The sequence below is a fragment of the Nuphar pumila genome, chromosome 5 (assembly GCF_984573655.1).
Source record: "Nuphar pumila chromosome 5, dmNupPumi1.hap1.1, whole genome shotgun sequence".
Classification (NCBI taxonomy): Eukaryota; Viridiplantae; Streptophyta; class Magnoliopsida; order Nymphaeales; family Nymphaeaceae; genus Nuphar; species Nuphar pumila.
In genome coordinates, this window is record NC_143253.1 from 80,921,482 (window position 1) to 80,941,613 (window position 20,132).

Genomic DNA, 20,132 nt, shown 5'->3' on the forward strand with positions numbered 1-20,132 from the left:
AACATTCATATAAGTTCAAACTCTTTCTTTAAAAATCTACTTTTCATGAGAGATGTGTAAACATGTGCAAGAACGTAAACAGAAATATCAAGGTGTGCACTCTACACCCTCCCCCATTCTTGAATGACACTGTCCCAGTGGCACTCCCCCATGCTTGAATGAAACTAAGTGAATGCACATGAGAGAAATAAATTGAGGGAAAAGAGTAGAATAACCTGACATGAAAAATATATGTTCTATGAATGTAATAAATGCAATGTATACATGACAAAACACAAAACTCATGAAAGAAACAAAAAGAACATGAAAAACTCATGAAAAAGTAAAAACAAAATAAAATCTATAAATTTTAAGCAAATCTAATAATATACAAGATATGGGTTGCCTCCCATAAAGCGCTAAGTTTCACGTCCCCAGCCAGACGGATCCCTGAAAAAAATCCTTCATCGTCCATGAGATCAATGGACGTGAAGTCAAACTCAACCGGGCTCTATGAAGAAAAGAGTGTCATCTGTGACACTACGCACTGTGTTTCCATCCCGTCTACCTCTAACTGTAGTATCAAAACTCTCTCGACGTGAAGAACAGAGATTAGTCTCATCTGAGAGACTGGTCAAGAATCGAGAGTCTAGGACCGACCGACTATCAATGAATGCAACTTCAGACAAGTGGTGAATATAATCAGGCTTGACTTGGTCAAGCACCTTCTGCATCTGCACCTCTTGCTTAGTAAAAATTGGTGATCCTAAAGGCTGAGAAAATGGGGTTTTATATGATAATGCATGCTGTAGGCCAGGCCCCTTCTGCTGAGGTATCATGGAGATCGACTCGACAGTGGAAATGATATGGGGCTCATGAGTCGATTCCTGAGTGGAGTGACACGCCTTCCCATACTGAAGGGGTGTAATAGATTTGACTTGCTCATGATGTGAAGCAGTGGGTTGCAAGTCAAATGACATGGAATCCTCTCCCTTGGATGTGACATCAGAATGACTATGAAGGTTCCCCTGACTTTGTCTACTCAATGTCTGAGCTAACTGTCCCATTTGAGTCTCTAGCTTGGCTATTGACTGCGTATGGGAACAAAGAGTGGCCTTGATATCAGAAAAGACTTCTAACATCTTCTCTTGAAATGATGAACTTGGAATGGGCTCCTAAGGATGGGGTTGACAATATTGGGGATGAACCTGTGGAATTATAGGATGCGAGTAACCTTGTGAAGGGTTACTGGGTCTATACTGTGTCTGGGAGGGCTGATGGGATAGGGGAATGGATTGGTTTCGCCAATCTGGGGTATATGATGATGTAAACGAATCAGGCATGGGTCTAGCGAAACCTTGTGCAACATTCACCTGCTCCTGAACGAATTCAGGATATAATGGCGCTGCCGGACAATCTGAAACACAGTGTGCAGGGCTAGCACATAGCTCGCACACTCTTTCTACTTGATTTCTCGAAGAATTGGCTAGGAATTGATCTAACTTCCTAGTCAACTGGTCAACCTTGGTACGCAATTCTAATTCGGACCCAATTTCGGAAATCCCAACCTTCCTAGGACCACTAGACAAAGATGTAGTCCTATCGAGCCGTGAAGACAAGTTATGATGCATCGTGTTTTCACTCAAGGTCTCGAATAGAGACCACGCCTCGTCCTCACTCTTGAGCATAAAAGTGCCCCCACAAGACGAATCAACCATTTGACGATGCTTCTCAGTAAGCCCGTCATAAAAATACTGCACCAACTGCCAACGAGGCACCTGGTGATGGGGACACTTGCGGAGAAGATCTTTCAATCTCTCCCAAGACTCGTGAAACTGTTCTCCCTCAAGTTGAGAAAAATTGGTTATAGCTTTACGAAACTGGTTCGTCTTACCAATTGGGAAATATTTTTTTAAAAATTCTCTTTGCATTCCTTCCCAAGTAGTAATACGAACCGTCTCAAGAGATTTTAACCAATGCTTGGCTTTATCTTTGAGAGAGAACGGAAACAAAGTTAACCTCATAGCATCTTCTCCAAAATTATTGATTCGCACAGTCGAGCAAATCTCAAGGAATTCGTCGAGATGACGATATGGGTCCTCATTGCTAAGGCCATAAAACGAAGGTAACATTTGAATCACACTGGCCTTAATCTCAAAATGGCTCGCTCCTACATCAGGTCTCGTGATGCAGGAGGTGGGAGTATATGTATTTGGCATGAAGTACTCCCTCAAAGGATGGATCAAATGATGATCGTCAGCCATTGCGTACACCTTAGAGTAGACCGGTGCAGCACACGTCCTAACTTTGGGTTTTCTACCTAACTAACGCACTAAACGGCCAAACCACGCAAACCACAAAGCGAGTGAACTAAAAAAAACAAAAACTAAACAAACACCACGCAGTTACACATAACAGAGATTATGCATGAGAAATATAAAATCTATGTGTACGGTACCAATCGTACACAGTCACCTCTAAGGGGGTCCTAGTAGGTGGGCTGTGCAGAAAAATAAGCTCTTCTCTAAGATATGCACATACGTGGTTGTAAACCTACATGCAACACAAACACTAGGCAATAAAGCGAATACTAATATTACGCCGGTCCCCGGCAACGGCGCCAAAAATTTGATGTCTTCTTTTAAATCGTTGTAATTTTGAAAAGATTTTTTAAATGTAAAACATGTGAAAACCAGACATCAAATAATAAAAACCGGTTCTCACTAGTGGATGAGACCGGGTCGAACTCAGGGAACGGGAATATGTTGTATTCAAACAAACAAGTCTAAACTATTCTTTATTGCCGAATTATTTGAAATGTAAAATATTCAAGAAAAGTAAAAACAACTAAATATTACAACAAATGAATACCCTTCGCAGAGGGCGTAAAGTGCAATATTTACAAACCCACTTAAATTCCTAATTCTAAACTGAAAAGTAAAAATCTTCAATCTTCATACTTCGTGTCACGTAATCACTTCTGCTCCAATCCCGTGCAATCCTGCACAAATCAAAAGGACACGAGCAGTACAAGAGAAAGAAGTAGACAATAGCTAAAAAGGAACACAAGTATTACAATCAAAGTAAAATGATTACTGACTACTAATTGACATGAAATAAACTGCTAACTATTACAAAAGATGTTAACCAAATCTACTACTAACTAATTGATTAATCTAATTACTAACAATTTACTAAACTAACAGCATTACATCAAGTTCATTGTTACGCAAATTCAGTGGATAATGCACCAATTTCAAACGGAACATTCAGCAACCTTGAAATCCTATAAAACTTCAGCAATTAATAACTTGTATGATGCAAATTTATACTCAATTGATCAGCAAATTTTAATCATCCAATATGATCCATCAAACAATTAATACACTTCTTGGTATTAAAAGATTCACAAACAAATAATAGAAAAAAAATTGAAATATAGCCTTCAACCGGATGTCAGGAACCACTCCCCTTTCTTGAAATCAATGACAATAAACTGCTTCAATCTCATTGCTTTTATCAGAAAACATTCTGTTACTGATTAAAAATTTTAGTGGCTATCAATATTAACATTGAATTCAGCCATTCGGTTGAATATTTTTTTTTCAAAATCAATGCTGGAATTTCAAAGAACTACTGATATTCTCTAGAACTTTCAAACAGATGCTGGACTAACCAGAACTCAGAAATCTAATTACTCAAAACAGAAAAATATCAAACATCCGATCAATCTTCAAATTATTCCTTGATAAATTTCAACACTTAATCACTGAAAACCATAATAAAATCAAAATCATTCATGAATTCAATCCTTGATCGAAAACAGTAAACCGTGAACTAAAGTTCACGGTGATTCAAGAATGATCGAAAAGTTCATTTATGCTCAGCTTTACTCGCCGGAATTCATCTTCCATTTGTGACTATCAACAAAGTTCTGAATCGAAATTTTGTCTTCTGATGTTGATTCAGATTGTCATTATACGGACATTGCTCCAGAGCTTCTGATCAAAATTTTCAATCAACAATTGATGCAAGAAGTTATCAAGAATTACTCATCCGAAACATTATTCCGGTATATCCCTGTCCATCGTCGGAATTTCTTCACAGAAATTTTTTTATGTTTTCTCTTTTTTTTTTTTTCCAAATTGAAATTTAAACATTATGATTCAGAAAGAATTAAAACGAAGAAGAAGAAAAAGAAGAAGAAGAAGAAGAAGAAGAAGAAGAAGAAGAAGAAGAAGATAAAGAAGAGTACTCAAGACTCACCGTGAACCTGAGGGGTTAGGGAAGAAGCTGGCCTCCACCGTCAACGCCGTCGCCGTCGAAGAAGCACCTCCACCGAAAACAGGGAAGAAGAGAGATCAAGGTAGAAGGGGAAGAAGGAGGTAAGAAAACAAGGTGGAGGGAAAAGAGGGGTTAGAGGAGAGGGCTCTGGCGCAAAAGATGAAGACGCCTTATTTTTTCTGTTTTGGGGGTTTTAAAAACAAGAAACCGACTGGAACCGGTTTGAAACAAATGCAAACCGGTTCAAGCCAGTTTGTTTATTATATTTTTTTAATTTTTCTTTTAGAAATACAAACTGGTTCAACAGGTTTGTATTATGATTTTTTATTTATTTTTTTTCAGTTTTCCATTAATTTCCAAAAATTACAAACCATGCAATGGTTTGTTTTTATTATTATATATATATTTTTTTCATTTTTATTTTCAAAAATCAAGAAAACCGTATAAATCAGTTACTTATGAAAATTTTCAAAAACAAAACTATTTATAAAAGAAACTTCAAAAACTAATCTACTATATTTTTTTTCTTTTCTAAAAAACACAAACACTTAAAATGAATATAAAACTATTTTTCTCCAAATTTTTTATTTTTTCTTTTAATAAACACTAAAACTAACTACAAAAACTAAAAATAGGCATAAGAATGTAAAATAAAACTATTTTTCATGCATTTTCTAATTTTAAATCATTTAAGCACATTTACTCAAAAACTAACATAAAATTGGGTTTTTGAAACATTATTTTATAAAATCATGCATATTTAAATGTTAATAAACCCTGAATTATATGCATGATCAGTGACCGGAGGCCAAAGGAACGCTACAGCTCCATATAAAAATACGTGTCGTAGTAACGACGTGTCACTCAGGGTTGTACCATCCACCCTCTCCCAAGGTGAACCATTTTGTGAATGGGGCGAAGCAGGTTTATCTTTCTTAAGGCTCAAGTTCAATCATACCTCACAACGAGGAATCTGCCTCGTGGTCCCCGCGGGGTACGCAAAACGAGGACTTGGCCTGCCCATCCACGTGCTCAGCCTTACACGGCCAACGGAGCACACTGCTCGTGAAAACCGTCAAAACATCATATTATTTCATTTTCAGTTTAGGGTATAGTATAACACACAAGAGTCCACTCCTCACAAGGGCCACTGCCCGAAGACTCCAACTGAGCCCACAATGAATCATTTCAACATTCATACCCTATGGTGTTCAATTTCTATCCTTTTATCTCATGAGGTAAGTGGACCTAATGCGCTTTCGAATTCCTCAAGCAATGTACCTCCTTAGGGTACGCACTACTCAATAACAGTGTCAGGATGTGCAAAGTGCAAAGTGAAGGAATATCACAAGTTTCTATCTTTTGCACAAATATAAATGACAGAGGCATCACATAATATTAAACTGCACTACATTGCATACTTCAGTGTTATGATTGCATTCATCTACATTTTCATATTCAAGGGTTTGAAATCGAATTTAATCAATCATCCTGTCTAATGGGAACAACATTGGTTTTCCCCCAAGGTGAATCGTTGCTCTTGTACGGAAGATACAACTGTGATCCAAAGGACCATTACACGTGGTTCAATGCACTTACATGTTTATGGTGAAATCTAAGATATTCACGTCTTATAGGAACAACATTAGCTATTTCCACGATATGGGGAGCCGCGCCTGCAGTCTCGAAATAAACCGTTTGTCAAAATGAATGTTAGATTAACATTAATTGATTCGAAGTGTAACATTATCATAAGAAATATTTGGACGGAACACAAGAGTGTCGCATGTCCATTCGGACATACCGGAACAATCATTTAAGTGTTGTTAACCTACATGTGTACATATATATACATACATTCACGTTACAAAGATACTCAAGGTTCCACATACCTATACTTATATACACGTAAGTATATACACAATCACACTTATATATATATATATATATTGAACTCGATGCAACCCAAAGCATGTACACTATGTCAAAGCTTAGCCGAGGTGTGAAGGAGGTGTAGGCTAACTAAATCCGACATTGGGTCTACTATGGTTCAACAAGAAATGGAGAAAAGTTGGTTTTGAATGAAAAGTGTTTGACAGCCATAATAGTTGGATTTCGGGTCTGCTAGGGTACCAACGTGAAGTTTACACACTTGCGGTCAAGGAAAGAGAGTTTCAGTCCCGAACAATGGTCTGGCCTTTCCGGGCCTAACTGCCATGCATACCGACAGGGTCTGGTCCGATCCATAGTTCGGGCCAGATCGACCAATGGTTTCGGTTAGGGCTAAATCCAACCCTCACAAGGGTCAATGTCTATTCTAGTGAAAAGAGGCACTAAGGCTGATCAAGGGGAGGTCTGGTCCTTAGGACCAAACGACTGCTAAGACAAGGCAGGGTCTGAACTTCTCAGTTCAGACCTGAGCCCAAAGTGGCTCAGCCGAAAAGGGAAACTCGGGGTGTCCAGCACCTAGTGGCTGGCACACGGCTCCAACATGGGTGAGCTGCAGCTAACCCTGGGTGCCAAGAGGTTTAGGTCTGAAATCTCGGTTCAGACCTGCACCCCCCCCCCTCCCAAGGGCTAACCGAAAGCCATGGGTGCACAACACCCAAACGATGCGCACCCAACCCCAGCCAAAAAGGTAACTCGGGCTGGGCCCAAACTTGCACCCAACCGGTCAAGATGGACTGTAGTGCTGGTCTGAACCCATGGTTCAGACCGGCAACAGTCCAAGACAAAGAAACAAAAAGAAAATAATACAACAAAACTTACCTCCGAAAAAAAGAAAAAGCTCATAGAGGGCTTGTGCTGGGCGCGCGGGCTACCCGCATGGCGTCCAGCTCCAGCTAGGGCGAAAACTGGTTGGCCAAGGGGTCTGGTCCGCTGGACCAAGTCTGATGCTCTTCCCAGCAGCATGAGCAAGAGCTCAAAAGAGGCGGTCGAGCAGCCAACCCAAAGGGGTATGGCATCGAACGACCGATTTTTCCCCTGGTCGGTCGGAACACTCGGTGCCCTGGTGCGCCAACCGGGTGAACCGACCCGAGAACCAACAGGTCAAAAAAAATAAAATAAGGAAATAATAAAAAAAAACAAAGCAAGCATTACCTTGCTGCTGAAAAGGCCAGGGTTCCACGCTCAAGCAGGGCTGGTTACGACGTGACCCAAGCTCAGATCGTTGCTGCAATACCAGTCTCAACTCGTGGGGACTGGATTGAGCCCAAACACCACTAAAAGAAACATCCAAAAGAAAATAAAAGAATGTTGATGGCTGAAATGCACCAACCGGCGTTCCAGCATTCTGAGATCATGCCAAACGGAATGGGTGTGGGCTGGACAAGCCCAGCTCGGTCCAACACACCCGAAGAAATAGCTATAGCTTTGAACACACCATGAATACAACAGGAAAGAAAAACGTAACAACATTTTTTTTTGTTGAGAAGGAAGACAACAACAAGCATAGAAGGTGATTAAAACTGAAATGAAATCGAGAGGAAGATCAAAAGCAAAGATTGTAAATGCATGCTACAAAATGATAATGCAAATCCATGGTGATTCAAGATTACAACTACAAATCTTGGAGCTAATCCACCGTATGGACATGCATGCAAAGATGCAAGGCCCCACCGGCTTCCTTTTCATACCGAAATCGTAAACAAGAAGGGTGAATCTTCACCTGAACTAGTGGAAGATAAAGAAGGTGATGTTGCAGCTACACGTTAAGAGGTTCCCACAGTATGGAGAGAGGAAACAAGTGAGAGGGAAAGAGAGAGAGAGAGCGAGTCTTTGAGAAAAAATCGCCCAACAAGAGAGGGGCCCATTGTTTTTCTAAGAGTTTTTGTAGGATGTTCTTTAGGTTGGATGGCTAGGATTTACCCCTCCAAGATGGAGGGCTGGGGTGCTCCACGCCCCCCCATAGCCAATGCATGTCAAGCTTTTAAACTTTTTAGAAAGACTTACAAAAATACCATTTTGAAAAGCCATTAATGTTTTGAAAAATTTCAAGGGCTGCCTAAGGCTAGCCGCTCCTTAGGCCCAACCGGTTTTGAGTATTTAAAAACTTTTAGTTTTGTTTCAAAATTGCCATGGGGCGCCAGCCCCATGCTCTCTTTTTTTGAAAAGACGCCCCTCATGATGGGCTTTGGGCTCCATCATGAGGTTTTTGAAAAGATACATGGCCAATAGAGGCCCTCTTTTTAAAACCATGCAACCTTCTTGCAAAAATGCCACCCAGCTGGTCCACCCTTGACCAGCTGGTCAACCATGGCTATGGATGTCCACTGAAAGGGTTGCCCATGGGTCTTGGATCCACTAAGTGCTCTGGATCAAAACCCAAAACCCGCCAAAAATGTATGTCATAAGAAAACACATATTTAATGAAACAAAGTAATAATTTAATCCCAACAAGTCGTTTCATTCTCTTAATAACTTTAATTAACGTAGAATGGTTGAAGCCTCTTAAGGAAATCACCACTTGTTTGTTAAAATTAAGCGTTCTAAGATTCGGGTCCAAATTTAAATCAATACTCGTAATTCATATGCACTGACGAGGTTTCCTCGTCGTTCTGTAAACACCCCAAATTTTCACTCACCTTCTTGACATCGCCCTCAATCGACACATTTCAGTTCTCCAGAATCAATGAAGGGCAAAATGGTCAATTTCTGAGTTTAGATCTTGCAGAAAGTCTAAAATTTTATTCTTGAGCCTCAAAATTTCTATATTTAGATTCAGAGACATCTTCAAATTCCAAATTTCAAAATCCTTTTTCTGGACAAAAAGCTAAAATTTCCAAGTCCGAGCTCAGAGTGACATTTCATAGTACATGTTTTTGCATAGCATTGCATCATTTCACTGCACAGCATGTCATTTTGAGATCCAGAACTCTTGATTTTCAAAATTATCAATCCAGATTTGATTTTTAAACTTTTCAAATTGATTTTTAAAACCCTGGGTATTCAAAATTACCAAATTTTCCCATTTTACCCCCAGGACTTTGAATTACAAAAATTTTCTCAAGAAAAACAATCTGGATATTTGGATATTGATTTTAAAGATTTTATCTCAAAACTTTTTGTAAAAAGATTTTAAATCTCTTACAAATTTTTTTACATTTACTTTATCCATATTTTTGCCCTGAAAAACCAATCTTTCCAAATTCTTGAAAATAAACAAAGTTTTATCTCGTATTATAAAAATTCCAAAAAGAAGTTCTTTCTTCTACTTTTTATTTTCCAAAAAAAAAAAATGGTGTGGGACCCGCCTTGAACTAGTATCACACTTAAATGCTCAGGTATGTTTTTTATTTTCAAGTGGGGCTCACCCAGACAATTTACAAATTCCTCTCTCTAAATTTTCGATATTATTTATTTTATAAAATAGCCAATGGGCCCACGCATAGGTGGTGCCACGGCCAAACATTCCTAAAAAGAAGAAAATGCGTTCATTGTACCTAGACTTTAGGTAAATGAACGAAATTTTCTTAAAAGCTAAGAAACCGTCCTCTTTTAAAAACAACAAATTTTCAAAATCAATGAGGCGTCGGTTTCACAAATTTTCAAAATTGATAACGGAACCTCAGAAGGGAGAACGGCGGTTTGATTCAAGAGGATTCAAAAATTCTTTAAGAAGGAGGCTAGGGATCGATTAGGGAAGGGGGAGCTGATGTCTTCTTTTAAATCGTTGTAATTTTGAAAAGATTTTTATATGAAAAACATGTGAAAACCAGACATCAAATAATAAAAACCGGTTCTCACTAGTGGATGAGACCGGGTCGAACTCAGGGAACGGGAATATATCGTATTCAAGTACACAAGTCTAAACTAATCTTTATTGCCGAATTATGGAAATGTAAAATGTTCAGAAAAGTAAACACAACTAGCTATTACAACAAATGAATACCCTTCGCAGAGGGCGTAAAGTGCAATATTTACAAACCCAATTAAATTTCTAAATTCTAAAATAAGAGAAAAACATCTTCTATTCTTGCACTTCCCATGTCATGCAATTGCTTCTGCTCCACTCCTGTGTGATCCTGCACAAATCCAACGAAACACAAGCAGTACACAATACAAGAATAAAACTAGAATGATGCTATCTAAAATGCACGAAATGTATGTTGAAAATTATATTGATATAAGCAATGATAATACTACACGAATGTAAGTATGACTAGGCATGCATTGTTTACTAAATGAAATTTTTATGCTAAATTGAACATATACTAATGAAATCAAATGCTCTTAACCTAAATGCTAAACACTAATGTAATTGGTTGAAAACTAAACACTAACAACTCATTTTAACAATTCATCAATTCAATTAACAAAGTAATTACTAGAAAGTAACTAATAGCTAAACAGAAAAATCAGTATATGATATCAGAACACCAAAATGGATTTCCATGACATTACAATCCATTTCCATCAACACACTCTAGAGATCAGCAATCAAACAACGGATTTTCATTACAGCAAAAAAATGGATTTCCACAGCATTACAAATGGATTCTGGTCCGTCTTGCTTCACCAGAGATCAGATAATCTATTGCCGGAAAAAAAAAACAGAGATGCCGGAAAAACAAATGTATTAATTTGTTTTGTTAATCGATTGGAAATATCTCAATCCGGCTTCTTCAATTGATTAAACAATGCTCACTCATGCTGGAATTTCTTAAACATTATTCAGTTAATCACTCCAGATTTTTATTATGAAAGAATTACTCACCGGAAAACAATAGCCGCACGGTGATTAGAATTCAGAAATTCTGATTACAATATTTCTATCAGATTCAGATATCCGATTGATTTTTCACAATTAATCAATGAAAATTCAATTAATCGACACTTTATGGAACTCAGCCAGATCAGTCATCAACAATTTCAGATTATCACAGCATTCCAGCAACATCCTCGTTCATCATCGGAGTTCTTTACAGAAACCTTTTTTTTTCTTTTTATGTTTCTTTTTTTTTTTTTTCAGATTATCATTCAGACAGAATTAAAAACGAAGAAGAAGAAGAAGAAGAAGAAGAAGAAGAAGAAGAAATAAGAAGAACTAGATGACTTACCGGGAATTGAAGGAGGAGGTGGCTTCCACTTTAGGCGCCGCAATCGACTGGAATTTTCTTGCCACCGGATGAGGATCGGCTGCTGGAAGAAGAAAAAGAAGAAGAAGAAGAAGAAGAAGAAGAAGAAGAAGAAGTAGAAGCAAGAAATCCGGTGACTGGAAAGGATAGCAAAGGGCGAAAATCAGAGAGGGAGGGAAAGAAATTTTGGCGCACAGCAAAATGAAAAGCCCCTTCCGATCTGCTTTACGCCCCTTTTTAAAAGGGTTCAAACCGGTTGGAACCGGTTTGTAACAACCATTGTTTATTTTCAGAACTTCCAAACTGGTTCCAACCAGTTTGGTTTTCAATTTCTTCTTTTTAGAAATACAAACCGGTTCCACCCGGTTTGTATTATTATTTAGATATATTTTTTTTATTTTTATTTATTATTTTTATTTTTATTCTTTTCAATAGTAAAGAAAACTGTAAAAATTTTCAAAAACAAAACTATTTATAAAAGAACTTCAAAAACTAGTCTACTATATATTTTTTTCTTTTCTTTTCTAAAAAACACAACACTTAAAATGAGTAAAACTATTTTTCTCTAATTTTTTTTTTCTTCTTTTTAATAAAAACTAAAACCAACTAAAAAAACTAAAAAAAAACTAAAATAGGCATAAGAATGTAAACTAAAACTATTTTTTATTCATTTTCTAATTTTAAATCATTTTAGCACTTTTACTCAAAAACTAACATAAAATTGGGTTTTTGAAACATTATTTCATAAAATCATGCATATTTAAATGTTAATAAACCTTGAATTATATGCATGATCAAATACCCCCATGCTTATGTTTTGCTAGTCCTCGAGCAAACTAGAAAAATGCAAGAAATCAAACTATCACCTAACTCACTTTCGTAGGAATCACAGTTGCATTTAGCTCATGCAACAAGCCCTTTCAACCCTTGGGTTACCCCAGTGGACGAGTAAGGTCTCGTGAGGGTTTGCAGTGATGCTACCCACAAACATCTCTGTCATGTATGCATAATATTACACATCCTCATAATCAGTAGGTAATTAAAGACTTTATTTTTACAAATATTTCCTGTTATTTCAAAATCAAAATATAATTAGAGTCTTTTATGTACCACCATAGAAAAAGAATTTCTTTCACTTTTCTAAAAATCACAATTATTTATGTTTTATTCTTAGAAAATCCAATAAAAATATATTATTATTTACTTATCCTCACTCATATGTTTTCTACACAGTTTTCTCAATCACACTTCTAAGCATTGAACTTTTCTTTTTAAGCTCTTTCCTTTCTTTTTTTTCTTTTCACGCTTTTTCTTTTTGCGCACTTATTTTTCTCCTATAGCTTGCGTGTGGTCTGCTTTTATACCTTGTGCAATGTCAATATCTTCTATACTTTTTCATACCAAAAGATATCAACTAAGACATAAAAGTGACTTCCTTCATTCACCCTTATAACATGAGAGTCAAACATTTCAACTTGTATCTGTTCTCAGTTACTTAGGATCACGAAGTTTTCCACTCTCCCTTATGCAAATGGACTTAAAAGTTTCAACTTACATCTAAGTTCCATCTATTAAGGATTGTGGAATTATCCAAACAACCTAACGCATGCTTTTTCTCACTTTTTGAGTTCATTTTTATGCTTTTGTTCATTTGCTTAGTTTTTCAAAAATAGAACTGTGCATATTCATATTTATGACTCAAAATAAATTCTAACATGTATCTATCATCATTTCCTTGAAATCCACATAAACAACCATAATTTTTAGATCTATGTCAGAAAAAATTTTCGTGGGGCTTAAAAATCCTCTAAAAACATCAGATTTGAAATAACATTCATATAAGTTCAAACTCTTTCTTTAAAAATCTACTTTTTATGAGAGATGTGTAAACATGTGCAAGAACGTAGACAAAAATATTCTGGTGAGCTACTACACCCTCCCCCATGCTTGAATTACACTGTTCCAGTGGCATTCCCCCATGCTTATGTGAAACTAAGTGAATGCACATGAGATAAAATCAATGAGGGAAAGAAAGTAAACTCAATGAAATCTAAAATGTGAAAATATGCCTACCATGATTATGGTTTATGAATTATGCACATGAACTATATGAAAGTACTCTTAAAAAAAATGTTTTTCTATGAATATTTACAAAATTTTTAAAATATATACAAACATGTGTGAGTCCTAAACTTCTAAAAGATCAACATCCTCAATGTCTTGTTCTGTCACAATATCTGAGATATAAGGCTTCAGCCGTTGCCCATTTACTTTAAAAATAGCACCCGTACGAGGGTCAAAAAGATCTATCGCTCCATATGGAAACACCCTATGCACAACAAATGGACCATTCCATCTTGACTTCAACTTACCTGGAAAAAGATGAAGACGTGAATGATAAAGCCATACCTTTTGCCCAGGCTCAAACTGTTTCCTAACAATATATCGATCATGAAAATGCTTAGTTCGAGCTTTGTAAATCTTTGCACTCTCATAGGCTTCATTACGCAATTCCTCTAGCTCACTCAACTGTAATTTTCTCTCGACTCCAGCTTGGGTCATGTTGAAATTGAATTTTTTTATAGCCCAATATGCTCGATGTTCTAACTCAACAGGAAGATGGCAAGGTTTCCCGAAAACTAATCGAAATGGTGACATACCAATCGGGGTCTTGAAAGCAGTCCTATAAGCCCACAAGGCATCATCAAGGCGCTGAGACCAATCCTTGCGGTCTGGTCTGACTGTCTTTTCAAGAATCCTTTTTATCTCCCTGTTAGATACCTCAACTTGGCCACTGGTTTGTGGGTGGTAAGGTGTAGCAATCCGATGATGCACAGAATATTTCCTAAGTAAGGAAGCTACCTGCACATTACGAAAATGCGTACCACCATCACTGATGATCGCTCTAGGAACTCCGAACCGACTAAAACTGTTGTGCTTGATAAACCGAAGCACCTCTTTATGATCATTGGTCCAGGTGGCCACAGCCTCGACCCATTTTGAAACATAATCAACCGCCACTAAAATATATGTAAATCCAAATGATGGCGGAAAAGGACCCATGAAATCAATGCCCCAAACATCAAAAATTTCCACAATCAGAATAGGTAAAAGAGGCATCATGTCTCGCTTGGTAATGCGACCTGTTTGCTGACATCACAAACACTTCCTACAGAATTCGTGAGCATCTCTATGAAGTGTGGGCCACCAAAATCCAGACTGAAGGACCTTTGCAGCGGTCTTCCGACTAGAAAAATGACCTCCACAAGCTAAAGAATGACAAAATGATAAAATGGAATGATACTCTTCTTCGGGCACACATCTCCGAATCATCTGGTCCGAGCATGATCTAAATAATTCTGGTTCCTCCCAAAAATAATGTTTCACCTACGCAAAAAATCTATCTTTTTCATTCCGGTTCCAGTGCGTAGGATACTCTTTAGTAACCAGAAAATTTACAATATCCGCGAACCAAGGTAAACGCTTGACATGAAATAACTGCTCATCCGGAAAAGAATCAACAATCTGTCCTTGATCAATAGATGAATCTATAGTTAGTCTAGACAGATGATCTGCTACAAGATTCTTACATCCACTCTTATCTCGAATCTCAATATCAAATTCTTGTAACAGAAGAATCCAACGAATGAGACGCAGTTTAGCATCCTTTTTACTCATCAAATATCTCAATGCAGCATGATCTGAGTAAATGATAACTTTGGAGCCTAACAAATATGATCGAAACTTCTCAAGTGCAAATACAACAGCTAGTAACTCCTTCTCAGTGGTAGTATAATGCATTTGTGTGTCAGAAAGAGTCCTACTAGCATAATGAATAACATGAGATCGTTTCTCAATTTTCTGTCCTAAAATAGCTCCAACCACATAATCTGAAGCGTCACACATAATCTCAAAAGGCACTGACCACTCAGGAGATCTGAGAATAGGAGCAGTGGTCAATGCTTCCTTTAGGGCTAAAAATGCCTTCAGACAGGCATCATCAAACACAAACGACTGATCTTTCGACAACAGGTTACACAACGGTCTAGAAATCTGACTAAAATCCTTAATGAACCGTCTATAGAAACCTGCATGCCCTAAAAATGAACGCACTTGCCTCACAGAGGTCGGTGGAGCTAATTTGACAATGGTCTCCACTTTGGCCTTATCGACCTCAATACCTTTCTCAGACACAATATGTCCAAGAACAATCCCCTACTGTACCATGAAATGACTCTTTTCCCAACTCAACACTAGATTTGTCTCCCTACAACGCTGAAGTACACGAGATAATTTTTGGAGACAATTATCAAAAGAAGAGCCATAAACCAAGAAATCGTCCATGAAAATCTCAAGGACATCATCCATCATGTCAGAGAAAATCGCCATCATACATCTCTGAAATGTAGCCGGGGCATTACAAAGCCCAAACGGCATCCTCCTATACGCAAATGTACCATAGGGACAGGTAAATGTCGTCTTATCCTGATCCTCGGGATGAACGGCCACCTGGTTATATCCGGAATATCCATCTAAAAAGCAATAATATTGCTGGCCTGCAAGTCTTTCTAAAATTTGGTTGATGAACGGTAACGGGAAATGATCTTTCCTAGTTGCACTGTTCAACTTCCTATAGTCAATACATACTCGCCATCCCGTAGTAATCCTCATGGGAATGCTCTCTCCTTTCTCATTCTTTTCCACAGTGAGCCCAGACTTTTTGGGAACAACCTGGGTAGGACTCACCCACTGACTATCGGAGATAGGATAAATAATCCCAGCATCTAACAATTTAACTACTTCCTTCTTCACCACTTCTTTCATGTGAGGATTTAATCTCCTTTGTGATTCTCTTGAAGGTTTAGCTCCCTCATCCATAATGATCCGATGCATACAAAAGGAGGGGTCAATCCCCTTTAAATCCGCCACAGACCATCCAATAGCTTCCTTGTGCTCATGCAAAACCTGTAACAACTGATGCTCCTGTGAATCTGTCAGGTTTGTAGAAATAATAACTGGGAGAGTCTGCTCTTTTCCTAAAAAGACATACTTGAGTGAAGCTGGTAAAGGCTTCAACTCCAACTCTGGGGGACTCTCTATTGATGGCTTTGCGGGCTTCTCAGCTAATTCTGGAAGTGGTTCAGGATGCCAAATCCCACTGACATTATCTGCCTCACTATCTATCATATCAAGGCGATCCTCTTTGAATGATTCATCAATCTCCTCTTGAGGTGGATCACTCAACAACCAATCATGTTCAGCTTCTATAATATCTTGAATGATATCAACCTCAAAAGAAGCTTCTTCAGTATCAGACTCCATCGATGCACAAAAAATGTTCATCCTCATTTTCCTATTTCCAAATGAAACATCCATTTCACCAGTGCGGCAATTAATGCACGCATTGGCGGTAGCTAGGAAAGGGCGACCAAGAATAATAGGAGTCTGTCTGATGCTATCAACTCCCTCCATATCTAATATCACGAAGTCAACAGGGAAATAACAATCCTCCACCTTGACTAACACATCTTCAAGTATCCCTCTCGGGACCTTAATCGATCTATCCGCTAATTGAAGCGTCATAGGTGTGGATTTCATCTCTTTCAATCCAAATTTGTCATAGAAGAAACCCGGCAAAATGTTAACACTTGCCCCAAGGTCAAGCAAAGCACGCTCAACAGTAATGTTTCCTATGACACATGAGATGATAGGGGTCCCTGGGTCCTTAAGTTTGGGTGGAGTCTGGTGTTGCAATACTGCACTGATCTGCTCCGTCAAATATATTTTCTTCTGCGCATGGGACCTCAACTTCCTTTTTTGCGTACAAAGCTCTTTGAGGAACTTTGCATATGCAGGGACTTGCTGGATGGCATCTAGTAAGGGAAGGTTTATATGGACGTGCTTGAATATCTCAAGCATCTCTTGCATGTTTACTCCCGACTTACCTAATGCTCTCGGTTTCTCTAACGCCTCAGGAAAGGGGGCTTTAGGAATATGGGTTGTGGAAGGCCCAAATGGAAGAACCTTCTCGCTTTCCTGAGGTACAACATTAGGGACAGACTGCTTCTTACTTATCTTCTCTCTTTCTTCTGCAGCCTCCCTCGAATGGTACTGCTTCCCACTTCTAAGGGTTACTACTGCCTGAGCTTGCTCTTGATGTGTATCTGTCATATGCAAACTCTGCAGAGGTTCTTTACCCCTAGGGTTAACTATAGGCTGACTAGGCAATGCTCCCTCAGTTCTCCTGCTAAGTACTTCAGCGAGCTGCCCCATTTGAGTTTCTAACTTTGCAATCGACTGGGTATGTGAGCTCAAAGCTTGCAAAATCTTATCCTCAAAAGATTGACTAGATGAAGGCTCCTGAAAATGGGGTTGAGTATAAGCAGGTTGGGCTGGAGGGTCATTGGATCTTTGAAATCCAGGTGTATAACCACCTTGTCTGGATTGACTATGGGAAGGGTTAGGGGCTTGAGCCTGTGAGTTACGCCATGAGAAATTTGGATGGTTTCGCCAGCCCGGGTTGTAAGTATTGGCAAATGGATTGGGTGCGGGCCTAGCGAAGTTTTGAGCTATCTGAGCTTGCTCTTGGACAAACTCAGGATACTGTGGCGCAGCTGGACATTGGAGAACATGGTGTGCAGGACTCGCACACAACGCACACACCTGCATGGCAGGAGAGGGACCCAACAACAATTGATCTAATTTCTGGGATAGTTGGTCTACCTTGTTGCTCAACTCAAGGTTCATCCCTATCTCGAAAATACCTGCCTTCTTAGCGCTATCCTGTACAGGTGTCACTCTATCAGACCGTGAAGCTGTCGCGTGGTGCATCGAATTCTCGCTTAATGTCTCAAAGAGCAACCACGCTTCATCCTCACTCTTGAGCATGAAAGTGCCCCCACATGCGGCATCAACCATTTGACGATTCTTCTCAGTAAGACCGTCATAGAAATATTGCACCAGTTGCCATCTAGGCACCTGGTGGTGGGGACACTTGCGGAGAAGATCCTTCATCCTCTCCCAAGTCTCATGGAACAGTTCCCCCTCTATTTGCAAAAAAACTGGTGATGGCCTTTCGATACTGATTCGTCTTACCGATTGGGAAATATTTTTTTAAAAATTCTCTTTGCATATGTTCCCACGTGGTAATTCTAACTGTATCTAATGCCTTCAGCCAGTGTTTGGCTTTATCTTTCAGAGAGAAGGGAAACAAGGTCAACCTCATAGCATCATCTCCAAAATTGTTTATTCTCACTGTAGAACAAATCTCTAAGAATTCGTCGAGATGACGATATGGGTCTTCATTGCTAAGGCCATAAAATGAGGGTAGCATTTGGATTACACTGGCCTTAATTTCAAACTGATTTGCTCCTACATCAGGTCTTGTGATGCAGGAGGCGGGAGTATAGGTGTTAGGCATGAAGTACTCCCTAAGGGGATGAGTAATCTGCTGATTCTCAGCCATGGTTGCAGATCTTTGGGCTCTCCTAATAAGGGACTCGGGGTCCTCAATCGGCTCTACCAGCTCAGGGTCAAGTGAGCGTCGCCCTTGCATACACCTTGTAGTAGACTGGTGTAGCTCACGTCCTAACTTTGGATTTTCTACCTAACTAACGCACTAAGCGGCCAAACCACGCAAACCACAAAGCGAGTAAACTAAAAACAACAAAAACTAAACAAACACCACGCAGTTACACATAACAGAGATTATGCAAAGAAATATAAAATCTATGTGTACGGTACCAATCGTACACAGTCACCTCTAAGGGAATCCTAATAGGTGGGCTGTGCAGAAAAGTAAGCTCTTCTCTAAGGTATGCACATACGTGGTTCTAAACCTAAATGCAAAGCAAACACTAGGCAATAAAGTGAATACTAATATTACGCCGTTCCCCGGTAACGGCGCCAAAAATTTGATGTCTTCTTTTAAATCGTTGTAATTTTGAAAAGATTTTTATATGAAAAACATGTGAAAACCAAACATCAAATAATAAAAACCGGTTCTCACTAGTGGATGAGACTGGGTCAAACTCAGGGAACGAGAATATATCGTATTCAAGTACACAAGTCTAAACTAATCTTTATTGCCGAATTATGGAAATGTAAAATGTTCAGAAAAGTAAACACAACTAGCTATTACAACAAATGAATACCCTTCGCAGAGGGCGTAAAGTGCAATATTTACAAACCCAATTAAATTCCTAAATTCTAAAATAAGAGAAAAACATCTTCTATTCTTGCACTTCCCATGTCATGCAATTGCTTCTGCTCCACTCCTGTGTGATCCTGCACAAATCCAACGAAACACAAGCAGTACACAATACAAGAATAAAACTAGAATGATGCTATCTAAAATGCACGAAATGTATGTTGAAAATTATATTGATATAAGCAATGATAATACTACACGAATGTAAGTATGACTAGGCATGCATTGTTTACTAAATGAAATTTTTATGCTAAATTGAACATATACTAATGAAATCAAATGCTCTTAACCTAAATGCTAAACACTAATGTAATTGGTTGAAAACTAAACACTAACAACTCATTTTAACAATTCATCAATTCAATTAACAAAGTAATTACTAGAAAGTAACTAATAGCTAAACAAAAAAATCAGTATATGATATCAGAACACCAAAATGGATTTCCATGACATTACAATCCATTTCCATCAACACACTCTAGAGATCAGCAATCAAACAACAGATTTTCATTACAGCAAAAAAATGGATTTCCACAGCATTACAAATGGATTCTGATCCGTCTTGCTTCACCAGAGATCAG